A 6,569-nucleotide genomic window follows, 5' to 3' on the forward strand; every position below is an offset into this window, starting at 1 on the left:
ACAGAAGCAGAAGGTTATATCTTCATCGATGACTCCTCGCTGCTAAATTTAGCATAGCCTTTTGGCTTTTATTTCCACCCTACTACACTATACAATTTTTTTTATATGATTAGGCTTTAAACCTGCAAGAGTGACACAGGATGTAAACCCAGATTAACTCAAGATTGCCCATACTCCAAAAGCCACCACCGAAGCAGGGCAAAGGAGTTAGCCATCCTCTTTTTACAGTAAGACCAATCTCTAGCCCAAGATTTCCTTTTAATCCCTCTACCCATTCTGAAAACAGATTCAATTTTAACAAATTCAACCTTTCTAAGTCAACTTTATTCATTCAATCATACATTCATTCGTTGGGAAAAGGGCTTAGCGATTGCGAGAATCTTGTTAATTAGAGATGCCACACTGTGTACATCATTTATCAGTTTTGAAAGAGCTCCTGCATCCATCCTCTCATCTCCATTTCTTGCTTTAGTTTGTTGTCAGTCATGGTAGAAACTTACCAGACTTGAAGATGGTGACAGATAGCCTACTTCTCATTTTTGTTTTTAAGACAGGACTCTCCTGTTGTATGAAATTATGGGTATATATCGGTACATAGCATATATTATATTAGTAGATAGAAGATTGCTTTCAATAAAAATAATTTTGAACTAACCAGACTTCTAATTAAAGAAGGAAACATGTGCAAAAATGCTGTATCTCACTGCTGTAAATATATTCAACAATGCAACTTTTGTCCGAAAATCATGTAGCATAGTGATCAATAGAAAATTCCATACTACTCAGAAAGAGCATATATAACAGATTAACTTGCTGGAACATCAATGAACTATAGATGCATCAGCAATCATTTCTTAGCATACCAAATAATTAATGCTTCAATATTGAAACACCACAAAAAATATAGGAACCATGAATCTAGAACTTTCTATTGATTTATTGGATTCATAACCAACAGAAGACCTGTATTTGAGTAACATGCTGACTCAGAAACAACTGCCTGCACAACTTTGTTCCAACATTTGAATTTTATATATGGCAGGTCGAGTTGAGTCACCATCCAATAAATAGAGGCCAAAGGTACTAAGTTAGAAATGAGCATGGATATCATGTGAGGTCTATAGTATACCAGGCAGTATAAGACCTGGTCACGAGGAAGAAGAGACATCTACTTGCAACAAGCCATTCAAATAAATGTAGGCCAAACTCCAAAGATTGTTACTTGTCAGGATAATAGTATTTTAATAACGTTAGCTTTCCATTGGGTAGATGTGTAACTTCTATTCCATTGACTCTTATATAATCTCTTCCAACCCTGGATATACTATACAGAAACATGCAAGGTCATTAATATTAACAAACAAGTGGATATAAATTATTAAAATAAAATAACCTTATAAAAAACACTTGTCCTATGAGGAAATAAAAATAAAATAACAAGCAGGCAAGTGGATATAAAGACACTAGGAAATTGCTTAGTTCTTGTAATCTTACATTCAAATGACTTTTTCTTTCTTGAAAAAGTTATTAAATAATTATTACAAGAGCAGAGCAAAGAGATGGAAATGGTCATCCTATCATATATGCCTAAGGAAGATGTCTTTGCTGTATCACAGAGGAAAACAGATCTAATACACACCATCTGTAGCCTTTGGAGAATCCACATCTCTGAAAAAATGGCAATGATCGCAACTGCCTTCGTCAATGTGTTTGTCCAAAAATTAACCGCTTTAATCGAGGGAAGAGGCAACCATGTCACTTGGGGTAACAGACGAGCTGAAAAAGCTTGAGGGGAAGCTAGAAAAGATCAGAGATGTCCTTGATGATGCCGAGAACAAGAAGCTTCAGGACAAAGCCATCAGCCACTGGCAGACTGGGCTCAGAGAAGTGATGTACGATGCCGGTGACATCATTGATGAGTGCAGAATTGAGGGTTGGAAGGTTCAATCATCCAAGCAGCTGCAACCATCGAAGTTGAATACACCAGTAAGATGCTACTCTTTCTTGTTCCCTTGCTTTAGTAGAGTTGCGTTTCATCATGAAATTGGAAAGAAAATTAAGGATTTAAACATCAAACTAGAGAATATCTCCAAAGAGAGACAGGAATTGCAACTAGTATCTATAACTGGTGAGCAAAGAAATTCTCAAACGTCACGTAGAATTTGTCGAGAAACATCTTCAGAATATTTAGAATCATATATTCTAGAATTGATGAGGAGGCTAGCAATCTGGTTCAGCTTTTAATGAATGGAAACAGGGGGAGGAACCTTGTTTATGCAATTGTAGGGATGGGAGGAATTGGTAAGACTAGTCTTGCACAAAAGATTTTCAGTACTGAACAGATCAAGGCCCACTTTGACATCAAGATCTGGGTGTGTGTCTCCCAGGATTTTGTAGGGATCCATCTGCTGAAGCAAATCATCAGATGTGTAGGTGGTTACTATGGTGATGCTAAAACCAAGGCCGAACTTGATCCATTAGTAGTGAAGGGCACAGGGCGGTGCGTAGCACGGCACGGCACGGCTTAGGCCCACCGGGCCTAAGGTTAAACGGGCAGTGCTTGACATGACCCGTTACTAAACGGGCCATGCCAGGCACGGCACGATTAGCATCAGATCCCAGCCCGACACGGCCCTAGGCTCAGTGGGTGGCAGGCCGTGCTTGGCCCATTGGCCCGCGGACCTTTTTTTTTTTTAAAAAAAAAATGCAAACAGGTCGTGCCAGGCACGGCCCATTTCGGTCCGTTACGGGCGTGGGATGCGGGCGCAGCAGCCAAGGGAGGACGGAGGGGGTTCCGACTGGGGGGGCGGCTTTGGCGCAGACGGATACCGGGGCTTGAGGGGAGGGAAGGGGAGGGAGGGTGGTGGTTGTGCGGAGCCCGAGGTAGACGGCGGGTGCGGTGCGGACGGCCGCGGCAGGTGCCTCGCGAGGAGAGAGAGGGGAGGGGAGGGTGTTTCGGGGGGGTCCGGCTTTTGCGCGGACTGACGCCGGGGCTCGAAGGGAGGGGAGGGAGGGTGGTGGTCATGTGGAGCTAGAGGCGGACGGTGGGTGCGGTGTGGACGGCGGCGGGGCGGAGTACGGTGGGTGCGGCGCGGACAACCGCCCTCCCCGGAAGCCCCTCCGCCTTCTCCCGGTCGCTGCGCCCGCACCCCACACCCCAAACAAGCCGTGCCATGGCACAGCTCATTTTAAGGGGGCCGGGCTGGCACGCGGGCCGTGCCGTGCCTGGCCCACGGGTCATGCCGACCGAGGCCCTTATGGGCCATGTCGGACCTGGGCCGCAGGCCCTAAAATCCTAACCCGGCCCGGCCCCCTCTCATGGGCCGTCCCAAGCACGGCATGGCACTGTAGCTGACGGGTCGTGTAGGCACGGCCCGTCTCGTGTCGGGCCGGGCCGGGCCGTGTCATGGGTGGGCCGGGCCGTTGCCCATCTCTATCCATTAGTAAGAAAAGCTCTTGGATAGAAGAGATTCTTTCTTGTGTTGGATGACATATGGAGTGAACGAGCCTGGGAGGATTTCTTAAGGGTTCTTTTGCTCAGTGGTGCAGCAGATAGCAGAATCCTTGTGACCACTAGGAATGAAGCAATTGCCAAACAGATGGGTGCTGTCTATTGCCACCCACTGAAGCAACTATCTGTTGAACATGGTTGGTTGATGCTTTGCAGAAGGGTATTTAGTGATGGTGAGGTAGAAGACATCGAGGAACTGAAGGATGTTGGGATGAAGATAGTCAAGAAGTGCAATGGAATTCCTCTAGCCATTGAAACAATCTCAGGAGTCCTAAAGACAAAAGAGAGGAACAACAGGGAATGGGAAAAGGTTCTTCTTAGCCAAACATGGACCTTCAATCAGCTACCACATGGGATAATGCCAGTGCTATATTTAAGCTATGAGGATTTGCCTTCCCATCTAAAGCAGTGCTTTATCTATTGTTCTTTGTTTCCTGAGGACTACGAGTATTCAAGGATACAACTTACACGGATGTGGATTGCAGAAGGCTTTGTACGAGCTGAGGAGCAGGTGGCGGCGGAAGACTTGGCAGACAATTATTACAGTGAACTAGTCACAAGAAGCCTTCAAATAATTGGTAAAGGCTTTGGAGAAATGGATTGTAAAATGCATGATCTTCTGCGAGCCCTTGCTCTTTTTGTGGCACAACATCAGTATTTTTCTGGTGATCCTCAGCATTTACAGACTACTTTAGTGAAGCCTCGCCATTTATCTGTTGTGAAAAAAGGCCTATCAACAATTCCAGAATCAGTTCAGAAGCAAAAGATCATAAGGACCTTATTGCTCTCTGATAATCCCCTCAAAGGAGATGCTTTGAATGCACCTTTTGAAAGATTTAGGCACCTGAGAGTTTTAGATCTTAGTGGCACAGGGATCAACAACCTGCCAGATGGAGTGGGAAAGCTGATACACATAAGATATTTAAATCTTTCTAAGACTGAACTCAAGGAGCTGCCAGAATCCATTGAGTACCTTCAAGACCTTCTGACCTTGGACCTCTATTGGTGCATATACCTGAAGAACCTACCCAAGGGTATCACACAAATACAAAATCTACGACATCTTGACATTGGTGAAACTGGACTGGATTGCATGCCAGTAGGAATAGGAAGATTAAAGCAACTCCATACACTGGATGGTTTTGTACTGAATGACAATAATGAGAACACAGATGATCTTCCAGGAAGCAACATAAAAGAGTTGACAAACCTGTCGGAGCTCAGATCACTTTCAGTGCATAACTTGGAAAGACCATCTAGCAGGGAAGAAGCAGCTGAAGCAGCACTGAGAAACAAGCGCAACCTTGAATTCTTATAGTTTTTTTTCAGAAGTAGAGTTGACGCTGATGAATTGGAAGACGAAGAGATCAAGAAAATTGAGGAAATTACTGAAGAGCTCTATCCACCTCCATGCCTTAAAAGATTAAGAGTTTGAAGGATTCTTCGGTAGAGAATTCCCTAAATGGATATCTCGTCAGGTACTTCCCAACATAAACTGGATGCAACTGAAAGATTGTGAGCTTTGCCAACAACTTCCACCTTTGGGTCAATTGCCACAATTAAGATTCCTTAGTATAATAGGATGCTCTCTGCATCGACTATTGATTATGAATTCTTAGGCAGTGCAAGAGTTTTCTGCAAGCTGCATGACCTTCACATTGAACAGATGCCAAATTTGGAAGAATGGAGTGGATTTAAAGATGCAGGATCACTCCCATGTCTGAGAAAGTTGCGACTGATCAACTGTCCTAAGCTGAAATTTCTTCCACAGGGTTTACAACATATTCCTACACTGAGGAAGTTGGAGATTACTGAAGCTAAAACTCTGAAGGAAATCAAGAACCTTTTCTCGGTTACAAATCTGAAGATTACCGACAATCCCAACCAGGAGATCCTTTCAAATTTTCTAGCAATGGAAAGATTGAAAATTAAAAATTGTCCAGTATTATTGAATTTGGTCCACCTTCAAGCATTGAAATTTCTAAGATTGTCTAATAAGGATATGAAGGCTCTGCCAGAATGGTTAGGAGACATCAGGCAACTACAGACGCTGGAGCTATTTGGAGATGAAAATCTTCTCATGAGATGCACTGCAGATGGACCAGATTGGCCAAAGATTAACCATATCCCGATTGTTCACACAAGGCAGCACATGGACTTCTGGACACGTGGAAGGATTGTAACCAATCTCTGATCCCATCAATGGAACAAATCTGGAAGGCTGAAAATCCATAACTTAATATGAAGCATCTTGAAGGCAAGAACACAATGTAATCTGCAATTAGTTTGCTTATGGATATCAGCTCACAGCAGGTGAATTGGGAGTCTTACAAGTTCATAAAGAGAAGGCTTGTATAATACATTCATATTTTCTAAAATTTTTTTGAAACAATGTGTACTTGCAAGATTTCTATTAATCTGTAATATGGTTTATTTCCAAAATTTGCGTGCAACTATATTAGACATAACTGGTGGTCCCAAATTGTACAGTAGAATTCAAGGGTGACATACTATATGGAATTCTTGCAATCTCATCAAAATGTGTACCATCAGAATACTCAAACCTATTAATAATATTTAAATCTATTTGAAATACTTCCACAGACTCCAAGGTAGCATTGAGGCATCTTCCATCCAATAAAGCCAACAGAAGCCTTGAAAGTATGTCTGATAGTCCATACAGAGAAAAGTATAGATGAAAATGCGCTGTTTTTCTTGCAAGACTGCTTGTTTGCAATCAGGGCTAAGAGGAAAAAACATTTCATACAATTTCTGAGAACATTATATGGTAATATGTCTCAAATTAAAATCAATTCATTCAATAAAAAAGTTAAACAATCAGCATTTCTTTTGGACCTAAAGTCATGACAATCCATACTGCACCAAGGGAGTCCAGATTGGTGCACCACATCATATGAATAAGACGCCACCCAAGTTTATACGTGTGAACTAAGGTTCTACCTAATGTGCCTTAATATAGTCCAGAGAAGTTCAACATATGGATATCTTCAATAAAGAGTGCCTAGGTGAAACTGCACCACAACCAATGTTTTAATAA

At 42.6% G+C, this 6,569-nt stretch overlaps 1 long non-coding RNA gene across 1 annotated transcript; it reads right to left on the bottom strand.

The window, feature by feature from the left end:
* Window positions 1-1,413: 1,413 nt before the first annotated feature.
* LOC140853251 (uncharacterized) lies at window positions 1,414-4,713 on the bottom strand. Its single transcript, XR_012136276.1, has 2 exons — window positions 3,980-4,713; window positions 1,414-2,015 (listed from the first exon to the last, which is right to left on the bottom strand). It is a non-coding gene; the product is annotated as an uncharacterized lncRNA (long non-coding RNA).
* Between the last annotated feature and the right edge of the window lie 1,856 nt (window positions 4,714-6,569).

Source organism: Elaeis guineensis, chromosome 13 (genome assembly GCF_000442705.2).
Source record: "Elaeis guineensis isolate ETL-2024a chromosome 13, EG11, whole genome shotgun sequence".
Taxonomy (NCBI): Eukaryota; Viridiplantae; Streptophyta; class Magnoliopsida; order Arecales; family Arecaceae; genus Elaeis; species Elaeis guineensis.